The following is a 26520-nucleotide window of genomic DNA, read 5'->3' as shown; positions in this document are numbered from 1 at the left end:
TAAAACCGAATGGCCAGTGGAGACTGTGTGCTGACCTAAGCGAGCTAAAAAATTGGGTCCCTATGTCCCGATGGCCTCTCTCCTACATTGACCAAGGGCTGGCCCAGATCCAGGGAGTCTGCCATTGACCTGACAAATGGGTACTGGACCGTACCTGTCAGTAGGGAGGACCAATACAAGCTGGCCTTTACCTTTGGGGGGCAGCAGTATACATGGACCTGGACTCCCTTCGGATACATCAACTCCGGCAATGAATTTAACATATTTTACACAAGGCCATGCCCGACTTGGGTGAAAGGGGTAACCTGGCCTATGTAGATAATGTCCTGATGAAAAGCTCAACTGTGGAGGAACACATAGCGGAAATCCGTTATGTTCTGACACAGTTGAGGGGTGCCGGAGCAAAATTATCCTTCCAGAAGGCACAATGGTGCAGGACACATGTCAATTTCTTGGGGCATGAGATAACTCCTGAGGGTCTCTGTCCCCAGGGAAAGAAAGTGAAGCACTCCTGAAACTAAAAGACCCCACAACTTTGCATGAGCTAAGGAGCCTCCTTCGACTGACTAATTACAGTAGGAAGTTCATTGAGGATTACGCAGAGATCACAAGACCCCTGATCCATCTGTTCAAGGGGGTCAAGTGGGAGTGGGTTTCAGAGCAAGCTGAGGCAGTAAAGCAACTCAAAAGAAGCCTCTCACAAGCACCTTGCCTAGCTTACCCTGTCAAAAACAAGGAGTTCTTCTTGGAGACAGTGTTCTTAAATACATGCTTGACAGCAGTATTATATCAAAAGCATGACAAGTTCAATAAAGTCATCTCCTATGCAAGCAAGACTCTATCCTCTGTGGAGGAAAAATTCAACAATTGTGAGAAGGCACTCCTGGCAATGGTGTGACCATTGAAAAATTACCGCCCGTTCGTCCAAGGGGAACACATCATAGTGGAGACTCCACACCAGCCTCTGCAATATCTCCAAAGTGACAGAATCTGGCCTGGAAATTTGTATTGATTTAAGGATTTTTGCACACATTCATTGTTTTACACAGCCATTTTCAAATGTCATTTTAAAAAATGTAAGATTTCAAACCCGTCTTCTCTCGTTTGGGGAGGGAAGGTTGTATTCAAATTCTGTTTGCCATTCCTTAGTCCTGATTACCTGCTGCCTCCTTATATCTATATTTGAATTGTTTATTTGTGGGTTGAGGAATTTTGCAGGGGGAAATCCTAACTTAAATGCCATCCTTCCAAACAAGCCAAACATGTTCTTTTCTCTGATGTTTTCCTTCTGTGTTGCTAAAGAGTGAATTTAAGTGCATTACATACCTTCTTATCTATTATTGTCAGCACATTGGTGATTGCTGCCCCATATATTAAAAAGTATATGTTTGATTTGAATTTTGAATAAATAAATAAATATTACCTTTACCAACCAGCCTGATTGCTGGTCCATTGTGTCCTGGGGTATTTGAGAAGGGGTGTGATATGAGTGGTATATCACTCAAAATATTGAACCTATATACATAATAAAATACGCATTTCAGCTGTGTGCTGCACACTAGGCTGAGACCAGGGTGTATCGCCTGATTGAAATACTAAACAGTCCACAGACATCGATCGGGTGGGAGACACAGTGAGCCTGCACTGGGTGTCCATAGAGTGGGCCCGGTGTTCATGAACTAATTAAAAGAGCATCATGAAATATTGGACATGTCCGAACATCGTGCCTGTCCGGGGGTGCCTCCATTTTGAGTGCGAACACCCCAGACAGTCGTAGTGTCCGCAGACTCATAATCAGGCTTTTTAAAAAAAAAAAAATATCACAATGCAGCACATTAATAGGATAACAAATACATTTATTTATGAAAGGGATGGTGTTTTGGAATTGGAAACATAACTGGGAGAATTAGGAATTTCTGAACAATAATGATTTGGGGAGGAAGTGAGTGAGGTTTCATCAAATAGTCTTTGATTGTAATTTAGGTATTTGATGGGGATGATTGCTTTGCTGAGGACAAGGGAGATAGGTGCAAGAAGGACAGTGATAAGGAACATTTTTAGTGACATGATTTTTGACATATTGTAAATGTTCCTTAAAATCATTACTTAGTTCATCCAGTTTGGTATACAAGTTCATGATGTCATTATGTACAGTTGGGGATAGGACTTCTCTTTGTGATTCTTGGGATTGTGTATAATTAAATTGTGGTGTAGTTTTTTCATGAAAACTATGTTCTGTAATACATGAAGAAATTATTACTTTAGTAAGTCTGTACAAATTACTTTATTTGTTTACATTAAAATATGTATTGAATAGCATTAGAGATGTTATCATCACTCATTTTTTCTTTTGTGAAGTTCTCCTATAACGTGTGTTTATTATTCCTGTCAAAATGAAAAAAATAGTGCTTTTTTAAATAATATATATTTACATAATGAATGATAATAAATAAATAATACATACAATGTACTTACTGTTTGGTGAGAGATTGTTTTAAAATAAGTGTATGTTACTATCTATGAACAGTTGTATTGAAGTGATAATATGAGGTGTACAATTATGGTTTATGCTTGGTGTGTTCCATTATATTAATGTGTGCATTTTCAAGTAATCATTTCTACAAAAACATATATTTGGGTGCAGTAAATATAAGTAACGTTGCTTTATGTATATGTGTTTGTTGGTTGATGGGTAGAACATTTTCTGTTCTCCCCTGTGCTTCTGGCCTTTGTGAATGCTACCTGATAAGTAATGATGCTTTATGTATGTGTGTTTGTTGTTTGATGGGTAGAACATTTTCTGTTCTCCCCTGTGCTTGGGGCTTTGTGTATGCTCCCTGATGTCCGTGGACAATCGTACTGTCGGCGGACTCTATACCTGCTACATTTGGGGTGAGTACTATATAAGGAACTTGTTGCAGATTAAGGGTGCACTGGTAAAAACCTATGAAATTCAGAAATAACACGTTGTTTTAGGGATATCATGGTTAAGTTGCACTAATAAAAACCTATGAAATGCACTGAAAAAACGTTGCTAAAGGGAGGTTATGGTTACAAGTAATACCAAAAAACCATTAAAATTTGCTAGTTATGGTAAGCTAAGCAACCATAACTTGCGCCACCACCGTGCACTGCTAAAACTAACACCCAGGACATCAAAGACTATCATTAAAATTTTTGACTTGACTAACAGATTTAACTGCAATGTCAAAAGTGATGAAAGACCCCCCCCAGACTGCAACGTTTTGTTAAGATTCGTTAAATAAAAAAGTAGTTAAGAAGACAACAACATTTTTTTTCCAAAAGTGCAGCCTACTTCCCATTCATTTTCCCATAGACAAAAAAGGTACATTTTTCCCAAAGTGCACAGGTCAAACCGCTGGACAGATTTGGACCAGGTCTGAAACAACTAACTCGCAATCCATGGATGGTTTGGGTTATTCCATCCCTAGAGGGCACCAAATGAAGTTTGGAAGTTGGAGGGGGGTTCTAGGGAATGAGTTTGCAACACAATGCTTTCTGTAGCCTCAGCTATAGCCTTGAATAGATCACATCTGAAAGCAAACTGCATCACAGAAACATTGTGCGTTGTGGGGGAAAGGGAGAGAGCAGGGGAGTTAAGGGAGCCATCTGGGAAGTGGTGGGAGATGGCACAGATGAAGGGATGGGGGTTGGAGCCAGGAAAGCTTATTTTCCTGTTTTGCCTATATTCATAGCTATATTTGACTACGGCTAGCTGAGGGTATGTGTAGTTCAGTGCCAGTGGATACCGTTTTCCCCCTGATTGTGGCTGCTTTTCAGGACATCAGTAAAGAACACATGCGGTGGACAACGTAACTTTTTTTTCAGAGGTCGGACGCAACCCCTTGGGTTCTTTTGAGGTTGGCAAGCTAGCTCAAGTTTGGCTACCAGGATTTTACTCAGGTTGTCATGTTCTCAGTGCAGATATTTACTCACAAGACCACAAGCACTAGTTTTGTATTGGGATTTTGCTTTACATGGAATATTTCACTTCAGATTGCTGGGTTTAAAAGTTGAGCACCTTTTAAAATGTGCCAGCATATTTATTAGAACATTACCTCTCTCAGGATATGTTTCTGGTGTTCATTGCTTTTTTTAAAGTTCAATGCAATTTCATCTAAGGAGTAGGTCTATATAACTACATTTGTATATTTCACTTTAATATATATGTTCACCTACTGTGCATATATTCATGGGTGTCAGCATTTGACTTTCGCTTTGGGGGCAAAAGTACCTGCACATGTGTTATTTTTTCAGTTGGCCATTTTTTCCCTTTTACGTGCTTCTTAAATGTGATTAGGTGGAATTGTGCTATGTATGACAAGAGTCATCAAGAGACCAATCATAAAACAAGGGGCCTGTAGCATGCTGCTTAACCAAGGTGTCTGATCCTCTGAAAATAATGTAATCGCTCCAGTGCATCAACTACAAACAGTTGGAGTTCTCAAAGCCTTCAATCTTTTATCCATAAAAGGTATTGTTACAGCTGCGCTGGTGACCTGGGTCCCCATCCATGCAGTAACCATGAATGACTATGCTTAGCTTTAAAGTGAGATGAAGGCCAGCCCCCTGAGGCCATGGTGCCTAATAAGTGTAACAAAGTTACAAGACCACTTAGAGCAGCATGGCCTCAGGGGACCGGCGCATTCTTCACTTTGGAGCCAAGCAGTACTGTGCGTATATTCATGGGTGCCAGCATTTGATTTTTCGCTATGGGCGCAGAAAGTACCTGGGCATATTTTATTCTTGCAGCCGGTCATTTTATTTCCGTTTTCATGCTGCTTAGATTTGGTTAGTTGGAGTTGTGCGATGTATCACAACAGTCATGAAGTGACTGGCCATAAAACAAGGGGCTTGGGGCACGGGACAGGACATTTCGGCACTGACAGCCAGCCGCACGCTTTTCTGGCACCACCGTTTTGCCGCACGTCTCATTTGGGTGCGCACATTTAGACCTCTTGGCTCTAGGGTGTTTTGGCGCAAGAGGTCGCAATTGGCATGGCATGAACCTGTAGGCAGTTTGCATTTTGGACCTCTCAGCGCAAGGACTTTTTGGCATTAGAGATCATGCGAGGTCACAATTGGCATGAAACTACAGGCACTTTGCATTTTGTATTATGGATTAAACATGAAAAACATTTATTCACTGAAACATTATAAAACAGGATGGAACATGACACTGTCATTGCAGAATTGAACATGTATTAAACATCAAACACATGTTTTTACTGCAACATTATAAAACAGAATGGAACATGTATTACACCTTCTCTGGGCAACATTATAAAACTGAAAAAATGATATAAAAACATATTTATGCTGAACTGCTGACTTTGAGAAGACTGGCATGCCGGAGTTTGAGTGAGACGCAGCACTTAACCATTATGCTACAATGATATTATTGTTTGGTTTCTCATACGCTTCATATTTAGCCTTTTACAATTAGACATATTAAATTGTAGGCTAGGTATGAAATATATGCACTCTGACGCACTAAGCTGTTGTGGCGTAATGGTGAATATTCGCAATCTAGGGTTCAAGACTATTTTTATTTTCTTAAATGAAAACAGAGTATTTTGGTAAACACTCTGTATTCTGGACTAGGTAATCTTAACAGATATGCTTTAGACTCATGTGTCCCTCTTCATGGAATTGTTCACCCAATTACTGCATGATTGTAAGAAGGTCTTTTTGAGCAGCTCTACCAATAGTTTAATAATAATTGCACGTCTTCCATTGCATGTGCGCCACAGCAACTTTCTTGTTAATGTTGTGAAGGTGTGTGATGTGATCAGTGATGTCATCAATGACATTTGTGATGTCATGTTTGATGTTATGTTTTTTGGTTTTATTTGTAACCATAATATGGATAGGTTGTTATTAGTGTGAAGTAAGTATAATGTTCCTTTTAAGTACTTGTTGCACTGAATTTGATAAGTTTTTCTTAGGGCACTGAAACATAACATTCTTTAACAACATTTTTTTGTCAGTGAACTTCATAGGTTTTTACTAGTGCATCCTAAGCATAATGTTAATTCAGCAATGCTTTTCAGTGAATTCCATAGTTTTTTTAGCAGGATACCTTTACTGTTTGAAGATGTACTGTACAACATAGTGAACCTGTAGGCACCATTTTAATGTGCACAGCAGTCTCGGAGTATGCGTCTGGTCGCAGACATAAGGTGGCATCCAACCTCTCAGAAAGGCAGGGGGTCGCTTACATAGTGGTACCATTCAGCAAACAAAAGGAACATATGCAAGCAGCGTCATGTGTATGAATTTGCAAGGTAAGATAGAGTAGGTCTGCAAACTGTGTACTTATGAAGCAAACAACACAAATGCGTAGGGACTACACCTTAACGGAAACACACCAACAACAGAAGTGATGTCTCCCTTCAAACATCTTACCTCACTGCTACTGTGCATGGGACCAGAACATCACTGCAACGTAGCAAGCACACTACATGTTGTCTGATAATTGCGCAGGTGGTGCAGTATACAATAGTACAGAAGCAGAACGTTTTATTTTGTACGTAGCAATGGCAAGCACCTTACAATGGCTGGAAGAAAATTTCCCTCATGACACAATGACTTACGATACTAACCCCATTGATACTCATACTAGTGTGAAACATAATTTATGTAGTATATATTGCTTCATGTACACTGAATACATTTTCTTTTCTATAAGAGACCATATTGAGCCAATCTGATAGCACAGCAAGTCGAGCGCTCGCTTTGACATCTGTGCAGAGCCTGCTGATGCAGGTTCGAATCCTGGCAGGGCCAAACTCAGCCTTTCATCCTTCCGAGGTCGATAAATGAGCACCACACACCGTGGGTAATAATAAGCAGCACTCAGATACCTGAGGATTCGTAGCACTATATGAATGCTAAATTATTATTACTATTATTCTATTGGAAAGGGAAGCAAGGCAGCACAAGTGACACCCCTTCCACAACAGCATACAGGCATAGGAAAGGAAAGAAACTCTGTAAATAGCAAAATGGACAGCCTGGAAAACAAAATGGAAGAATTGGTGAACAATTGTGCTTCCTTAAAATATTGCGTACAAGGGTATATTATGGACAAAATGAAATAACACTGGCAGACCTGCACGTGAACCCGTTCCCCATGTCACAGGCTGCCATCCCCTCAAAATAAGTGTGATTGTAGACGTTACTGTGATACCTCAATCCCTTCCTCCACTCACGACCAATTTGTGCAAATCCCCAATTCCCCACAGTAAGTATCCAGTTCTGCTACCCCTTCCCTATGTTAATGGTGTGTATGAATGTTTGCAAGTAAGCGATGATATTAAAATTGTTGCTGAGTGTATATGTAGTATTTTTTTTTTAAAATGCCAATATGACTCAGCAGCAAATAGTCCTCATAGGAATGACCGCAAGTAAGCAAAATATAGGTGTCCTACAGACACTACACCTGCCCGACCTATCTGCAAAGACAATGGAGGCATCCATATGACGCATGCATGACCCGCATGTCGTATTTTGTGCACCACCTATAATTATGTGTGGGAGCAGATGTTTGTTTGTTGTGCAAGTACACTCATGTGTATCTGTTCCTCTGTGTCCTGGTAACACGGCCACTGTTCACCATATGTGAACGCACGTTAAATAGGTTGCACCACCCACCCACGTCCTACAAGTAGCTATACAGAAAAACTTCCCACCTGCTATACCCTATAAACACCCAGCATCTCGCAAAATGTTTGGCACACGTGTGTATAATCAGTAGAGAAGTGGCAACAGTGTGCATAGCACACCTATGCACATGCGCACAATGTGTGCCGCTCAAAACGCATTCTGAGGACAGCCGTCCCAAGGGAGAACAGTGGCAATGTCACCATGCTACCGCACCCACGCTGCGTGTGGGCCCTTATGTCGGGGACACGATCTGGTCCCTCGGACAGCGCAAAAAATACAATGTTGTGCAATGTACGCAGTGATTTTCAGAAAGTACATGCTCACAATACACCACATTGTGCCGTTGCACATGTAAATATGTTTTTGAACAATGTAGGCCTGTTTTCCGGTTGCAAGTTCTCCACAGCAGCCCTACCAAAGGCCACATCCCAGAGCTGTTCTGCAATCAGTTTTTAGCTTTTCAGAACAGAGTAGCAGGCCACATAGGTTTGCCCTGTAAGTGTTGGTGGACCGAATCTGCTGTGCTACATTGCCTTCGCAAGAAATGGCAACCATATCAGCCCAGCTCAGTACGCACAGTAATGGAGAAAAGTATTAACGGTCCTACCTGTGCCCGGCACCCTCAGTTGCGATAGTCCGCACTGTCCCAATCTCGTGGTTAGCATGCTGAAAATGGTAATATGTGGGACGTGCGTTTCCTCAACTACGGTGAGGGCCGTGCCCCAATAAAGCAGAAACATTCCTTCTTCCCTTTCCACTTTCTTCTTTCCAGCACGCCGTCATTGGGTACTGTTAGAATGTTCCACACGCATCCACAATCACATTGAAGAGCTTTCCATGTAACAGTCCTCTGTGTACACAACACACCCAGAAATGGTATTGCGCAATACCTCAGACTCTGCAGTCCCATTTCCATGGCCATCCTCAAAATACCCAGATGTGGATTTCTTGCTGCGTGCGGGTGTGGGGGAATAAATTGCAACCAGGGTAGGGGAGTTTGTTTTTATTGGCAGCTCTGAAAAGAGCCTTTTTATTCTTCATTTTTTAGGTGCTTCTAGTGAAACACCTTTTTTTCAGTTTTTATTTGATTTTGTGTTTTCTTGTGCTCACATTGTTACAGGGAACTCTTCATTGCATCCTGTAGACTGGCAACCAAAACAGCATTACCAATGGGTGACAACAAAATGCCATTTGCTTGGAAAAACTCTGCATTTCCACTACTAATGAGGTCATTGTTGCAGAAGAACATCCCACGAGCAGACAAAAAAGTTTACATGCTTCTGTTGATGAGAACCTTCCAACCTCTGGCTCAGAGCAACTTCCATGAGCATTGTCCCATACTCTTCTTGGTGGTATGGATGAGAAAAGCACCTTGACAGTGGGAAAAAGCCTCTTCACTAAATTCAGCAACCTCTTCAGTCGACGGAACAAACCTAAACAAGCCACATAACGCATATGCATACCGCCATAGTGCATGACGATAACATCAACAGTAGCAAAAGTGGCCAGGTCTCTTGAAAGTGCATACATATCGGTGAAACTGCGGTCATAGATAGCACACCACAATGCGTCCACTCCTTCCAAACCGAAATTGCCATCAAAGTGTTTTTCCTGGGCATACTTGTGCAGATCTGTCACTAAGTAATCACCCAAAGTCAACACAATAGGCCTCATTATGATACTGGCGATAGCCGTGCCGGTAAAACCGGCACGGCTGCCGCCAGTATAATTTTTTTCTGGCACACGCCAATGGACAATTACCGGGTCATTATGGCCTTGCCAGATCCAGTAATTGCCCATTTGCGGGCGCCGGAAAATATTCTTCCCCATTCCCATTTGAGCCCCATATGGCACAATGGGAATGGAGAAGCCGGATGCACCGGCACCATTCGTGATTGGTGCCGTTGCATCCAACATGCTCTGCTCGTGGATGCCGGTACGCCCACCAGGTCACGCGCAGAACTCGTAGTTTGCCCGTCTGGCAGTAACGGCACTAGTAGCTTACAGGTGCTGTTACTACCAGACCGGCAAACCTATGAGGCCCAATGCTTTTTGCCATGTCAGCCAGCCTCACTACACAAAGTGATGTACAACAGTATGATCGCCCCTTCCTGTGAACCACACCCACAGTACCTGACTGGATAATCCCCACAGTGCCATTTCCATTGGCCGGCTTTGAGAGAAGCTCAGAATGTGGCACGTGTGCTTCCCAAAGTACTGCGAGGGCCATGCCCCACTAAAGCAGGAGCAGTCCTTCCTTTCCACTATTTTTTTTCCCACCACTACCTCATTGGGTACGGGTAAATAGTCACACACGCATCCACCAATGCCATCCAAGACATTAGCATCTAACACTAGAAGTTCTGCACAACACTTCATATGTACCATTACAAATTCAGCCTGCAAGTTGTCCTGTCATTCGAAAGCACATCCAGTAGAAAGTTCAGTAAAAGATTGCAAGATTTGTCCATCCATATTCATCCACATGAGCACCCATCACCACAAAATGGAGGTATGAAAACTTTTTCTGCCGTATGTTTACAACCTTGTTATAAGTGCCTCTGCGTACGGTATCTGAGAGTGAGCGTCCATTACTTTCTTTAAAAGCATACTGTTTTTTTCCCATTCCCTACCATTAAGTGGCACTTCAGTGGTATGTGCTTGCAACGTATTCATTTACCCATATCATACATAGTAATATCGAAACAGGAACTCTCTGCTTTCCTTCCTACAATGCTACCAATTGTTTTCCCCACTAACTCATCTCCGAAATAAATCGTAAAAATATGCCACCAAAAGCAGCACTGAATATATCTTACCAACCTAAAGCAAGTTCCCAAAAGGTGACTGTCTGCACAGCTGTGCATCTGTCTAGGCTGGACTATTGAAACAGGTTTAAATCTGCCCTTTTCTACTCTCCGCCCTCTGCAACTCATCCAGAAGAGGACTACGCGAATTGGCCTTGACCTCAAGCCAGAGATGGTCTCACTCCTGCACTAAAGTGTCTGCAATGGCTCCCAGTGGCTGCGAGCAATAAGGTGAAAACCCTCTGCATAATGCACAAGGCCTTCTGGGCCTTGGGACCTCTATACCTTCAACTCTCACTTCCTATATATCTATCTGCTCAAGCTCATCCCTTATCCGCCTCTAACTCCCTTAGGGTAATTCGCTTCTGCAAGCAATCAGTTGGTGGTAGATGTCTTCGGCTGGGGCCTCCCTCTGCAACAGCCTCCCTGCCTCCCTGAAACTTGTGGAGAACCATCGCCAGGTCCGGAAGCACCTCAAAACCTTTTCTCTTTGTGTCTGCTTTTTCTCAGTGTGGTGCAGGCCTTTGCTTTTGGGTGCATGGCCTACAGCCTTTGGCCGTGCACCCAATAGTCTAGGCTATGGCCACACCCACCATAGCAATGCAGTATTAACTTCATCTCAGCATCCAAATAATCCAGATCGGCATCCATCACGCCTATGACCATGCACACAAGAGTCTACTGCTTGCCCACACCCATCTCAAAATAATGGAGCCATGCATGTGAACATGTGGCCAGAAACCACAATCCACAAACGTAACATAGACAGCAGCACTTCTACCCAACCCCAGCACCATAACACAGTGATGCATGCAAACATGTAACAGTTAGCAGATTCCACAAATATAGCACTGCCTCCGCCACCCCTACCCACTTCCATTCACAAAGTATTATATCACAGGCAACCAAACCACACAATCTTCACAACATTGGGCCTACTCCCAAGGAGCTACAGAAACCAGAATATCCAAGCATATACAAGATTCACTTCAACCCTACCCTCTTCTATACTGGCAGTGTTCCAACACTGCACCCAGTGGGCACACTGCAAGACTTTTCACTGCACAATCTCAAGCTGTAAACGGAAAACCGTAGGATGTTCTAACAATGACCGCACCCAAGGAACCAACAACATATGCATGTCAGTGCACTTCTAGTGCTCTATGCAAAGTAAAATGTGTTCCACAACCATTCTGTAAAGGTGAGCACACTCTGACAGATGCAGTCTAAACTGCATTGCCGCGGTGGGTGTGGGCAAGGCGTAGACTATTGGGTGCATGCCTACGGCCTTTGGCCATGCACCCAATAGTCTAGGCTTTGTCCACACCCACCGCAATGTAATGCAGCCATGAATGGCAGCATGTGCCCAAGTACCACACTCAACACACGTACCACACCCACCACCACTGCTACCCAACCTCCGTATCTTAATACAGCTATGCAAGGAAACATGCAACAGATAGCAGATTCTACAAACATACCACAGCCTCCAGCACCCATACCCACTTGCAATCATATAGTATGGTGTTACTGCCAACCAAACCAAAATAATTCTGCAACAGTGGCCCTGCTCCTATCACTCTATTCAGTACACAAAAGCAATACCTCATAGTGCAGTATAGTAGTCTGCATTCCGCGCAATGGACACTATACAATCCTATGAAATATGCAGTTCACCCCTATCCACTTCTCTGCACACACTATTTGGGTATTGCACCCACTTCACACACTGCAGTATCCCTGCACATAGAAGATGCACTTCAACCCTACCAGCTTCTATACTGACAGTATTCCAACACTGCACTCAGTGCACACACTACAGAACTGTTCACTCCATTAGCTGCAGCCATGGAGTAAACACTGTAGGATGTTCTAACAAGCACCACACCCATGGCTGCAACAATGTATGCAATGCTGACAAATCACACATAGAAGGCAACGATGGCAAACCTAATTGCAACCATGGCACATAGTTGTGAGTGCAAGGCCTCCATCCATGCATCGAATGGTCTACGGGCTTACCACATGCAACAACTTCAGTACATGCTACCTTACAATGTTCAAGTCATGTGCATTGCACTACCCTTCTGCAATTGAGCTCCCACCAGTCACCACGGAAAGAGGTCTCTGCACCAGCTATCGTGCCATAACAAAGCCTGCCTGCATTCCACACACATGGTAGTCGCCTGTGCAGAGACCCGCAAATTGGCGCTGTACGCACGGATACTGCAGGCACATCAATGTCTTTGCCCACCTATTGACGTATCTCAGATGAAAGATGAACCACTTCTCACTCTCCCACCCTTTCCATCCCGTCTTCCCACCACCACATGACATACTCTCTGCAGTACACAAAAGCAATACCTCATAGTGCAGTACAGTAGTCAGCACTGCGCGCAATGGACACTATGCAATACTATGAAATATGCAGTTCACCCCACCCACTTCTATGTTCAAAATATTTAAATATTGCACCCACTTCACACACTGCAGTATCCATGCACATAAAAGATGCACTTCAACCCTACCCTCTTCTATACTGGCAGTATTCCAACACTGCACTTAGTGCGCACACTGCAGTGCTGTTTACTCCATTAGCTGCAGCCATGGAGTGAACACTGTATGATGTGCTAACAAGCACCACACCCATGGGATCAACATTGTATGCAATGCTGACAAACCTCACACAGAGAAGGCAACAATGTCAAACCTAATTGCAACCATGAAACATAGTTGTCTGTGCAAAGTCTCCATCCATGCATCGAATGAGCTACGGCCTTACCACATGCAACAGACCAGAGTACACACTATCTTAAAATGTGCATGTCATGTGCAATGCACTCCCCTTCTGCAATTGAGCTCCCACCAGTCACCACGGAAAGAGGTCTCCGCACCAGCTGTCCTGCCGTACCGAAGCCTGCCTGAATTCAGCACACATGGTAGTGGCCTGTGCAGAGACCCGCGGATTGGCACTGGACACACAGATAATGCAGGCACAACAACGTCTTCGTCCATCTATTGACATATCTCAGATGAATCACTTCTCACTCCCCCATCCTTTATATCCCTTCTTCCCACCACCACATTTTGTAATATATGTTTTCCAATGCACTCCCTGTTAGCAAATCAGCTGCCTCCAGTCACCACGGTAAGAGGTCATGGCATGAGCTATCATGCTGTAACAAAGGCTGCCTGCACAGACCACACATGGTAGTCGCCTGTGCATGGACCGGAGAATTGGCGCAGTACGCATGGATACTGCAGTCACACCACCGTCTTCGTCCACCTAACAATCACACATCTCAGATCAACCACTTCTCTCTCCCCTGCCCTTTCCATCCCTTCTTCCCACCACCACATGCCTTACATTATATTTCTCAGTCCCTTTCGGCGCTGCATTGTCCTCCGATACACCATTGTGGTGTTTCCCAAAAATATTGATGCGCTCCACGCTTCCCTCCAGCCAACCACCGGCCACGTCCAAAGTTCACCGACATCACAACATACTCAAAGCCAATGAGACTTCTGTCCGCGCAGCGAACAGAAAAATGGGTCCATAGAGCCAGATATCACCAATTTTTCTAAACATACATTTCAGTTCTTTGCAACAAAAGTACTGGTTTGATTTCCACCAAACACACAAAAGCATGTTTTCTGAACCAAGCCGCCGCACCTGCCGCAAATTTGTTGAACATCCATCCAGCCGTTCGTGCTGTAGCTGTGCGCAAAATTTTTGTCCATTCAGTCTCTGAAAAAAAAAATAATTTCAGACTCCCCATAACTTCCCCCCCTGCAAGAAACCTCACCAAACTTGCCGGAAATATTCAGAGCGGGCCATACACTTTTTTTGCAAAGTTTGGTGAGGATTCCTCCAGGAGGAGCGAACCATCGAACCATAACTACACAGGCACTACTGTGGGTCGTGTAATATATATATATATATGTATATATATATATATTACACAGCCACAGTAGTGTATATATATTACACAGCCACAGTAGTGGCTGTGTAGTTATGGTTAAGTTGCTGTTTCCATAGGAAGAGCACTTTTTGGGCAGCCTGGACGAATCCTCACCAAACTTTGCAAAAAAAGTATATGGGACACTCTGAATTATTATGCAAAGTTTGGTGAGGATTCGTCCAGGAGGGAAAAGTTATAGGGGGGGTCCCAAAATGTCTTTTTTTCCCATAGACTGAATGGGGGGAAAAACTTTGCGCATGGCTACAGGCCAAACCGCTGGACGGATTTTCACCAAATTTGCGGCAGGGCCAGGGGCTTGGTCCTGAAAGCGTGCTTTTGCAAATTAGGTGACAATCCGTGCAGTACTTTTCTTTAAAATGACCAAAAAGTAGGTCTCAAAAGATTTGTGATATCTATGTCCGCTCCGCAGTCACACTTCCCTGTTCGCTCTGCGGACAACATACCGATTGGCTAAGGGGCTAGCGTCATGACCGCGGACATGCGACGTCTCTGCTGATTGGCTGCAATGAGCCGTGTTCTGCGTCAGATTGTTTGCATGCGACCGACATCTTGGATCCGCTGACAGCTCAGCGGCGACCAGCAGCAAAATGCTATTTGGAAAACTGTTTTGCTGTGTCAGAGTGCTTGGGGAGGTTCAGACAGTAAGAGATGAGTGAAAAAATGTATTTGTTCAGGCGGTAGGTGTTAATGATGTATTCCCTATGCCCGCCTTGTTCGGGATGTTTGTAAGTACAGAAAATGAGGGGTCTCATAAGGGTAGTATTTCAGTCCGTGCTGTGCGCAGGCAACTTGAAACTGTTCTACTGACACGTGTGGTGTTAGCGAACATTGAAATTGAGTACATGCTGTAATTAAATTATTTTTTTCTATGGGTACGCTATCGATTTGTACGCCGCAATGGGTGTGACATGCTGCAGTGGTTGTGGCCAGGGCCTAGAGTTTTGGATGCATGGCCGTAGGCCGTAGGCCAAAGGCCATACTTCGAAGACTGTAGGCCCTGGCCGCAACCACCGCAGCAAGTCACAGCAATGGATACACCTGTAGTATTGCTTATCGATCAGATGGATGTGGGGAGTGTGTAGAGTCTTGGGTGCATGTTATAAGAACTGGAGGTATAAGCCACTGTACACCCATACATTGTAATATGTATGGACAAACAGCTAGGAGTCTAGCCTGTGGCACAACCACTGAAGCATACCACACCTATAGATACACCCGTACTACCGCACATCACTCAAGTGGTTGTGGGGATGGCCTGCAGTCTTGGATGAATGGCCAAAGGCCATGCATCTAAGAACAAACTTATAAGCTCTAAAGTTATAAGCCAACATGGGTTTTATATAGTGCGGTGCTTGTGGGCAGGACGTAGCCTTTGGGTGCATGACTGCAGGCTGTAGGCCATACACCCAAGAGTGTAGTCCCTGCCCTCAAGCACTGCAGGATATCATATTCATACACCACACCCATACATTCGATTATATATCTGGTAGGTGTGGGCAGGGGCTAGAGTCATGGGTACAAATTGAGTACATGCTACAGTTATAATGTTTCATTCTATGGGTGTGCTAATGATTTCTAAGCGAACATGGGTGTAATATGATGGGGTGGTTGTGGCCAGGGCCTAGAGTCTTGGGTGCATGGCCGTAGGCCATACTTCCAAGACTCTAGGCCCTGGCCACAACCACCACAGCATGTCGCAGCAATGGATACACCTGTAGTATTGCTTATGGATCAGATGGTTGTGGTGAGTGTGTAGAGACTTGGGTGCATGGCTGATCAAAGTTATAAGCACTACAGTTATAAGCTACTGCACACCCATATATTGCAATATCTATGGACATACAGCTAGTCTAGACTCTGGCCACATCCACTGCAGCATACCACACCTATAGATACACCCGTAGTATTGAACATCACTCAGGTGGCTGTGGGGAGGGCCTGCAGTCATGGATGCATGGCCGAAGGCCATGCACCCAACAGCACATTTATATGTAGTGTAGTTACAAGCCACAATGGGTGTGATATGGTGTGGTAGTTGTGGCCAGGACGTAGAGTCTTTGGTGCATGGCCGAAGGCAATGCACCCAAGAACAAAGTTTTAAGCACTGCAGTTATAAGCCACTATGGATTTTATATACTGCATTCCCATACATTGAATCTGCAGAATATTACAGGTATAGGTACACTCGTACTATGAAACATCATTCAGGTGGTTGTGGGGAGGGTGTAGCATTTTGGGTGCATGGCCAAAGGCCATGCTCCCAAAACCAACTTTATACGTAGTGAAATTAGAAGCCACAATGGGTGCGATATGCTGTGGTGGTTGTGTGCACGATCTAGCGTCTTGGGTGCATGGCTCCAGACCATGCACCCAAGAGGAAACTTATAAGTAGTGAAATTACAAGCACCATGGTTTTCACATGCTGCGATGGTTGTGGGTAGGAGCTATAGTCTTGGTTGCTTGGCCGTAGGGTGTAGGTGGTAGGTTATACATCAAAGATGCTAGGCCCAGCCTATAGCCACTGCACCATATTACTGCCATAGATTAGATGTTTACATTCAAATATGTATGACATGACTGTAATTTTACTTACTGTTTACTTTGTTCAGAATCCATATATGCCTTACATGACTTTAGTACCTGGCAGAAATATCCTTTTTTAATTTCTATGATAAAAGAAAAAAAGCATGTTAGTGTTTGCATTTTATGAAAACTTATTACATTGTATAATAGACAGTTTAGCTTTTTTTTTTACCCTCATATTTAGTTTACAAACCAGTGTACTGTGCATTTTGCTCAGTTTCTGTGTTTGTTTTTCAAATCCTTGGGTCTGGGGAAAAAAATCCTTGTCGGATTAAAAAAAAAACCTTTATTTGCTATGGTACAAACTATTTATTTGCTTCCTTTGAGTGTTTCCTTGTTCTTTCTGATTAATGTTATGTCTGTTGCCTTGTTGGAGATTTTTAACAACAGTTAGATACCTGTTGGCGTATTCTAACTATGCATTTGTTGTTACAGATCTGTGGTATTCATTTATCTGTGTCGTTGTTGTACACTCTTGGGCAGTTAGATACCTGTTGGCGTAATCTGTTTATAGTCTTTTCCTTGATTTTTTGGTAATGTTGAAGTACACATTAGTTATTAAATTTTGGCTTTAGGAAGATTAAATACGCATTTGTAAGATTAGCTGGCAATCTATGCTTTAGAGTAATAGTGCTATCATTACATTCCAACCATCCACATTTCTTTTTAATGTATGCAGTGTAGTGACCTGCATTGGTTGTATCTCCTGTGTGGTAGATTATACCTATTGTTGTAAAGGTTTTCTTTCCAAGTGACACTTGACCGTGTGTGAATCCAGTCAGCTTGCAGTTGTTTTTGGTACCATCTGCATTATAACGTAGAAGCAAAAGTATTATGTAGTTACTATGTGTTTGTATCAGTAAGGTGGAGCGATTTTCTGAATTGCACATAGTACATAATCTGCCATGGTTTGCATTCTGTACAAGTTGCAGAAATGGAATGGATTCACAATTAGGTATGGATACATACAGAAATCGCTCATTTGAGATGTGTTCCTGTATCACATTGTTACAGAGAGTGCATGTATGTTTCCACATGTATGACATCTGGAAGATTTCATTTATAGGTATGCTTTTGTTTTCCAGTACTTGTAGTAAGTACATTACAAATTCTTATGGATCTTGTGAGTTTATAGTGAATCTCACCATTCCAGCACAGTAGTCCAATTCTTGTCTTATTCCGTGAACACTGTACTTGTTGTCAGGATTGTTTGTTGCGTTTCTATGAAGGACTAACACTTGCAAACACAATTGGTCTGTACTGTGTAAGTAAATATTGTTAACAATTGGTGGCAATTGAAATAGAATATTCACTGCTACATTTGGATAGCAACTTACACCACTTTCATTTGAAAATTTGAATGGACCAGATAGTTCTGTATCTGAGTGCTTTTTTCAGAGTTTCTTTTCCTTATTTGAAGAAGTACCTGGTTTACTTTCCCTAATAGGTTCTTCTTTGCTTGTGGTACTTGATGAAGTTTTAGCTTCTTTTGTTTTCTTTGAAGGATTTGCTTTCAGATTCTGTTGCATTTCTGTTTGAATTAGTTTTCTTTTACCACGTTTTACTTTTTTCTGGAACAGGATATTGTTTCAGATGGGGTGTACAGTGAACGCAGTCTATTGTATTCTACAATGCAAGGAATATCAGCGTTCAGTTTACTTGCATCAAAGTTGCTTAAAAATAGACCGTGAAGTGTACGTAAGCGCGATAGTGCTACGTAGCTCATGCCTTCTTTAAAGACTGGGTTTCCTATATCTATAAATGCTTTGTCTAGGGCAAGACCTTGGGATTTATGAAGGGTGACTGCATATGCAAGAGTTACAGTAAATTGTTCTCTACATACATACGTCTTTGAAGAGAAGGAATCGAGCAGTTGAGCGCCCTATCCTTTTCACTTCTGAAAGTTTGTCAAAGCGAATATTGACAAATTGAATGTTGTTGTCCCATGGGTATGTTTGAAAGCCAAGAAATGTACCCAGTGGCCCATTAACTAGCCCTTGTTCCACATCAAGGTTACTTTTAAGCATTACTTTAAAATTTAAGGATAATTTGAATATTTTTTCCAACCCAGCTGTGTTGGAGATTGAATTTTCTAAGCTTTTTAGTCTTGTTGTGGCTTGCTCACACATGGGTAGTGTCACACCATGTACGTCTAGTTTGTCTGTGGCGCAAATTTCCATTATTGGTTGCATTTCTTTATTTAACATTGTTTCATTGAATTTGAAAAAGCTTGCAAGAGTTGACATTAAGGCCATACAATTGACATTTATGTGCGCTAATTGTTCCATAACATCAGTAGCACATGTATTATCACCATAAAGTGCATGAATGTGCCGTTTTTTCAATATTGCTTGTGCTTCTTGAGATAGTACACCAACTCTAATACTTTTTAACATGTTGGCATAAGTGAGATCTGCAGATTTCTGCATGGTTTCTGTTAATTCTCTCTATTGGAAATGTTGCCAAAGGTTGACATTTCCTATGCTGCCAACAGTTTTACGGCAGAGTTTGTGTCCTAAGGTTTTAAAAATAAGTTCACCTTTCACTGGTGTCAATTGTAGAAGATCTACGAAAACGATAATGTGTGCAAAGAGTTCTTCGCAGTTTGTTTTAAGTACTTCTTGCAATCTGAGGTGAAGCAAAGCCAACATTAGGTTGGAGACCATGCTCACTTCTTCTATTAGTAGCATTTTCATTAGTTTTACTACTCTGCGTAGTTCCATTGCAGCTTCTGCAGAAAGTTTGTAATAGTCTAATTTGTTTTGGTCTTCTACTGGAAGGAGTAGTAATCGGTGGAAAGTGACACCGCCTATGTTGTAGGCAGCTAAACTTGTGGGGGCAGTTACAACAGCTGACAGTTTGTTGTTTGCCAATTGTTGAAGGAACTTGCTGATGATTTTGATTAAGAATGTTTTTCCTGACCCAGCTTCACCACTGACGTATAGCAGTATGGGTTTGTAATTTTGGCAGGTACATTCTTTATTTTCGTGCTGTACACCATGTGCAATTTGTTTTGTCACATCTTCAAAAATGGTGCACTGATCTTTGTTAAGTTTTGCTTGTTGTACAGTTAAGTCTTCTATATCTTCTTCATAGTGACACATGGTGTTTTCCACTTCTGTTATAGCTAATTCCGCCTCATTTGCTATTAATGGCTGTCCTAGTGGTTCTTGGCTTCCTGTTACAGAAGGTTGACTACTGTCGGAAGAATCCTTATCTAGTTGGGCCTGAAGTTCTTCTTTGTGTTGCTGTTCATTGTGCAACATTGTTTTGTGCTGCGTAAAGTTCACATCGGTGATAGCGCTTTCATTTGCTTTGAAAACATCTTCATAACAGTCATAGTTATCTAGTATCTCTTCCTCTTTTCTCCATGGTTTAAAAAGTTGTAGCAGATCCATGTAATATAGTTCTTTCTGTTGAGGAGTTTATAATGACAATTTGAAATGATTAATTAAGCTTTGTTTGGTAAGTTTAACTAAGCTGCCTTCACAATCTGTCACTCTATATCTACATTTGCGTTCATTGGGTTTTATATTATTTTTGTATGCAAAGTTTTGAGCTATGTGGTATAGAAACATGCTTTCCAAAGTGCTACTCCTGTTCGGATAGTATGTGTCCAGTAAATTGTTTTTTAAAATGTCTTGGCTGTTGGGATCATTTCTGAAAATTGTTTCTATGTCCTCATATGATCTGAGAACTCTTTATCTAGATTTAGCAGGACCAAGACTTAGCCATACTATGTTGTCTGATTTTCCATACAAAGCAGTACCGGTTAAAAGATCTGCCACTTCATAGGAGCCACATTCTCTTTGAGAGAGGATTTTTAATGCCTAGGCTGTACAATTTATGAGATAGTGTTTTGTCTGATGATAGGTCATCCCAGAGGTATTGAAGCTCTGTTTTTTCTGCTTTTGTTAAGCAGGATGTAACATATTGTGCAAGAGCATTGGAATTGTCTGCAATGTACTGCACATCTATGTTTGCATTCCATAAGAGGGCAATGATTGCATTGTAATCATTGATATATTTTGATTCGTCTGTTCTTTTTATGTAATACGTGTTCTTAGGTGATTTACCTTTAACACTATGTCGAACTGAAGACATGAAGTTGTTCACTTCACCTGTTTCTTTAACTGGTCTAGGGAAACCAAAGCGGTATTTCCCTTTGCTTTTGTATTTGCAACAACAGTATTTGCCACATTTGGTCTTTGAAATTGTAAAATCTGCCCAGGCAGGTCACTATGTGTCCGCTGTGAAGGGATTGCACAAGTGACATATTTTTGGATGAACTGTAAAACAGTGGTATCACTGTTGTGACCAAATTTAGGTGCACCTTTGATCCATAAAAGCATGTGAATATGTGGTGCTCCTCTCGTTTGGTATTCTTTTCTCCAAAAGAAGTGTTGCACTTCTCCGAGGGGAGGAACAGTTTTATTGCAAATAAAGTGTAGCATAGCAATGAAACGCGATGATGGAAATATCTTGACACATTAACTGGATCAAGAGAGCATAGTTCTCCAGGTGTTAATATATCTATGTTGGTTTTGTTGTTGTTTGATATGCGTAGGAACTCATGTAACTCTTCCCATGCATATTCTGCACAGTTTAGTGTAACAAACGAAGTCGGTGGTCCAAGGTTTATGATCATACAATATACGTCTCCGTGCCGTCTGAACCAGTATTATTTTGTACACGCATGTTTGCAAACAGATTTGTAATACTTGATTGTAAAGCCTCATCTTTTTCTTGTACTTTTTGTATTAATTGTGTAGCTGACATATTTTGAACGTGGGTTCCAGATTTGAAAATGTGTGCAACTCCGTAACATAGGGTTGCTAGTTCACTTTCAAAGAGTTCAAATTGTCCAGTTTCTGATGACTGTAGAATTATTTTAGTTGTTTCCCTTAAGCTTTCTTCAATATTTATTTCCTTGTAGTATTCCTTATTGTCTTTTAGATATTGCAAGGCTTGTCTAACTTTATGTAAGTCCACCAGTTGTTGCCAAATTTCTTTGTCTTTTGTTGGTTGTAATGCTCACCTGATTCTCGCAGAGGCGCCGGTCTTGACTGGGCGACTACTGTATCTTCAAAGGTGATGTGTAGCACCTGGTTGGCTCTTTGGGCTGGACCTCTGTGCACTGTATGCCTGACTTGTAGAGTAAGATGTCTGCAGATAGAAAATATGGGGTTAATGAACTGGGGTTATTGGGGTGTCCCTATCTCTTTCCTCTTCTCCTCTCCTGTAGACCCCCAAAGGTTAACGCTCTCACCTTAGGTAAGTGAATGCCGAGCTCTCCATCTGCCTCGGGGCAGGGTGCTGTAACCAGTTTCTTCACTGGATAGGTAGCGCAGGCCTCTTGACTTCAGAGGACTGCTGTCCGTCGTTTACTGCACGAACGGTAAGTTTCGAGTCATTCAAATGTCTTTAAAGTCTTTAGTAATGATGTCTCTTGTTTTGCAGGGTTCCGGCGATGGCGGATGACGGGCTGAAGTGAGTTGAAGATGGAGCCCGTGTGATGAATAGAAGCGCCTGGAAGCACGTAAGTAAGCGCTTGTTGCCTGCTTCACTATGCGCTCTAACTGTCTTTTTATTTTGCAGGTACGAGTTCGGAGCGGCTGCAGGGTGCCGGAATACCCACTGGATTAGATGTGGAAAGGAGTAATGGCACGTGAGTATTAAAGTTCCCCAATGTCTTTAAACGCACCTTGTTTTGTCTTTCAGATGCGGGATGCAGCGCCGAAGGCCTCCGGAGCGTGCAAAGAGTTGGTAAGCCTTTGCCTTTCAGATGCCGGAATGCTAACCTGTTCTTTCTTGTCTTTATAGGTGTTGCTGAAGACTGGATTCAGGATGGTAAGCCTTTGCCTTTCAGATGCCGGAATGCTAACCTGTTCTTTCTTGTCTTTATAGGTGTTGCTGAAGACTGGATTCAGGATGGTAAGCCTTTTTCCTTAGGCCCAGGACCGGATGCAGAAGACACGATGAGCGTTCTGCTGCAGAGGTTGCAGAATAACGCAAAGCAAGATTCATCCACCGGGTGTGGTTTAAATAGCCTCCTGTAGTGCTTAGGTGTCTCCTTCCACAGCCACGCCTAAGTAAGAAAAGAGTTCCTGGTAAGAAAAGAGTTCCTGCCTTCCAGAAGAGTTCCAGTGTTCTGAATCTAGGGAGTGGCTCCAGCCCCACCCAACAGGAAAAGTAGTTCCAAACAGAAGAGGATCAGAGGCTCAACTGGCAGGCAAGTAAGCAGCATGGTCTGCTGAAGGTAAGTCCACCCAAGCATTATGAGCCCGGCGCTTCCAGCGCTGGGACTGGGCATATTTATGAGCCTGGTGCCACTGGCGCCAGGACTGGGTCCAAAAGGTCCCAATTGGGACTGGTTGGCACTCGAAACCTGGGTTATGGATCTGCTTCCAAGGGAGTTGGGAAAACCCTGACCTTTTGGAAGCAGAGATCATGACAGTACCCCCCCTCAAGGCCCCTCCCAAACCGGGCTTCTCCGGGGTTTTTTGGCTTGTCAGGAAATGTTCGGTGAAATCTTTTGATTAGGCGAGGAGCGTGGACATATTCAGCAGGTTCCCAGGATCTCTCTTGGGGGCCGTAGCCTTTCCAGTCAATTAGGTAGAATAGTTTAGATTTGGAGATCTTGGAGTCCAGAATGCTTTTGACTTCAAACTCGAGTTCTCCATCCACTAGGATAGGTTTTGGAGATTTGGTTAGTCGGGTTTGAGGTTGCACGGGTTTTAATAGAGAGACGTGGAAGACCGGATGTATCTTCATGTGCGGAGGCAAGTCCAACTTGACCGCTACTGGGTTTATTATGGTAGTGATGGAATAGGGACCAAGGTATCTTGGGTTGAATGTGCGTGGCCCTTTTAGAGATAGATATTTGGTGGATAACCAGACTTGATCCCCTACTTGATAGTGAGGGGCTTCCTTCCGATGTTGATCTGCTCCTTTCTTGTATTGTTCTTTAGCCCTTTGAAGGTGAGAAACAGCTTCCTTAAAGGCTTGGGTGATTGTAGAATGCAGGTAGTCTACTGCTGGTGTTTCAAGATCTTGGAGGGGATCCAACTCCGAGGTTCGAGGGTGACTGCCGTACAAAAGAAAAAACAGGGTTTTCCCAGTTCCCGAATGGACAGAGTTATTGTAGGCATACTGGGCTATCCAAAGGGTATCTTTCCAAGTTTTTTCAGTTTGTTGCAGCATGCAGCGTAAATACTGTTCCAGAGTTTGATTGGTCCTCTCGGTTTGTCCGTCGGTCTGAGGGTGGTGACTGGTCGATAGTCTCACATCAATTTGAGCCGACCGACAGCAACTTCGCCAAAAATGAGAAATAAATTGACTACCTCGATCCGAAATTAGAACCGAAGGAAAACCGTGCAGTCGGACGATGTTTTCGAGAAATTCTCGGGCCTGAGTTGCTGCTGTTGGCAAGCCTTTGAGCGGAATGAAATGCGCCATCTTGGAGAATAAGTCCACGATTACTAGAATCGTATTGTATCCGGAGCATGGAGGTAGATCGGTGATGAAGTCCATAGAAAGCGTATGCCAAGGGCGAGGTGGGATGTCAATAGGGCGTAAGAGGCCTGCTGGTCTTTCCTTTTGACTCTTGTTTTGGGCGCATACTCCACAGGACATTATAAAGTCTCTGATATCTTTTTTCCAAGACGGCCACCAGAAGTAGCGCTTGATCTTTTCTGAGGTCTTGGCTATACCGGGATGACCTTCCATTAAAGAGTCGTGATAACAAGAGATTACTTTTTTCTGTAAATCTGTGCTGGGTAGGTATAATCGTTCTTGGAAATACAATAAGTTGTCCTTTACTGCAAAGTCCTTTCCCTGCAGATGCCAATTCTGTATGTCTGCTGGAGTTACAAGTTGCCTGGCTTTATCCTTAACTTCCTCTATGGATTCTGTGGCGATTACACCCAGAATTCTTTGTTCGGGAATGATTGGTACAGGTTTTGGGTTGACCAAGTGTTCTTCCACTCCCATCCGAGAAAGGGCATCGGCTTTACCGTTCTTTGTACCAGGTCGAGAGGTAATTATGAAGTCAAACTCGGCAAAGAATAATGCCCAACGGAGTTGTCTAGAGGATTGGGCTTTTGCGGTCTTCAAATATTGCAGGTTTCGGTGATCCGTAATCACAGTAACGGTGTGTCGGGCCCCCAGCAGATAATGCCGCCAAGCCTTAAAGGCATGCTTGATAGCCAGAAGTTCCTTGTCAGTAATTGTGTAATTGATTTCAGGAGGCGAGAATTTGCGGGACCAAAATGCCACGGGATGCAACTGATTGGTTACCGGGTCCTTTTGTGATAGAACTGCCCCCATGGCAAGGCTTGAAGCATCAGTTTCCACGATGTAGGGGAGTTCGGGGTGAGGGTGTTTTAAGATTGGTGCAGAGATAAATTTAGTCTTCAAATCCTGGAAAGCTTGTTCCGCCTCGGTAGACCATTCAAAACGTTTGTTTTTCTTTAACAAGGCAGTGATGGGCTGGACTATTCGAGAGAATTCGGGGATAAACCTGCGGTAAAAATTAGCGAAGCCTAACATGCTTTGCACACCTTTTACGGAGGATGGTGATGGCCATTTGAGAACTGCATTGACCTTCTTTGAATCCATACGCACTCCGCCAGGTGATAATATGAATCCCAAGAATTCAACTTCAGTCACGTTGAAAACACATTTTTCCAACTCGGAACCTGGGTTATGGATCTGCTTCCAAGGGAGTTGGGAAAACCCTGACCTTTTGGAAGCAGAGATCATGACATTGGTACACCATTTGCCAAGACAATTAAAGAATGCTCTATTGAACGTTGCACTTCTGGAGTGTGTACATTTTCTGTTAGATCTAATGGCAAATAAACTACTTTGCCACAAATGCCTTTCACCAATTCAGAGGGAGGTAATTTTGCTGTTTTTAGTTGAAGGTGTATAATTGCTTGAAATAGGTGAACTGTTTGAATTATGATGCTCTCATACAAATTGAGTTGTTGCAGGGTTTTTGATAGTGGGAACAATTCCAAATTATTTGTGATAGCACGTGAAGAAGTTTAGTTGTCCAGTTTTGTACTGCAGTAACTGCAACATATTAGGGGTTCACTTATGTGGTATTTGTTTTCTGCTAAAAGGTAGAGAGCTAATTCAAACCATTTGGAATCTTTATTGTCTTCTATTTTGTATGCTATGTCTATATTTTTTGTGTATCTTTTGTAAAATGTTCTGCGGCAACACACACACACATGGTTTGGTACTTCAGCCGATGCACTTTTACATTTTAGTATTTCTTTTTTGTATGTGTATAATAGAAGGTTGCTATGTGCAGAATTGTTGCTAGTCTGCTCAAAAACTATTGCATTTTGTAAGCGGCATTCACTTCCAAAATATTTTCTCTGGATACGGTCGATTTCTTCTTCTAGGTATTTGGGTGTACCATGCAGAAGAGTGTTATTTAAATTGGC

General features: G+C 42.8%; 1 protein-coding gene across 2 annotated transcripts in view; it reads right to left on the bottom strand.

Moving 5' to 3' along the window:
* Window positions 1-26520, bottom strand: part of LOC138566575 (galactosylgalactosylxylosylprotein 3-beta-glucuronosyltransferase 1-like) — a 621134-nt gene that overhangs the window by 531907 nt on the left and 62707 nt on the right. The window lies entirely within an intron of this gene.

The sequence above is a fragment of the Ambystoma mexicanum genome, chromosome 2p (genome assembly GCF_040938575.1).
Source record: "Ambystoma mexicanum isolate Mex_15411 chromosome 2p, UKY_AmexF1_1, whole genome shotgun sequence".
NCBI classification, from domain to species: domain Eukaryota; kingdom Metazoa; phylum Chordata; class Amphibia; order Caudata; family Ambystomatidae; genus Ambystoma; species Ambystoma mexicanum.
Note: the sequence above shows the minus strand (reverse complement) of the source record. Positions and strands in the feature narration are given on the sequence as shown.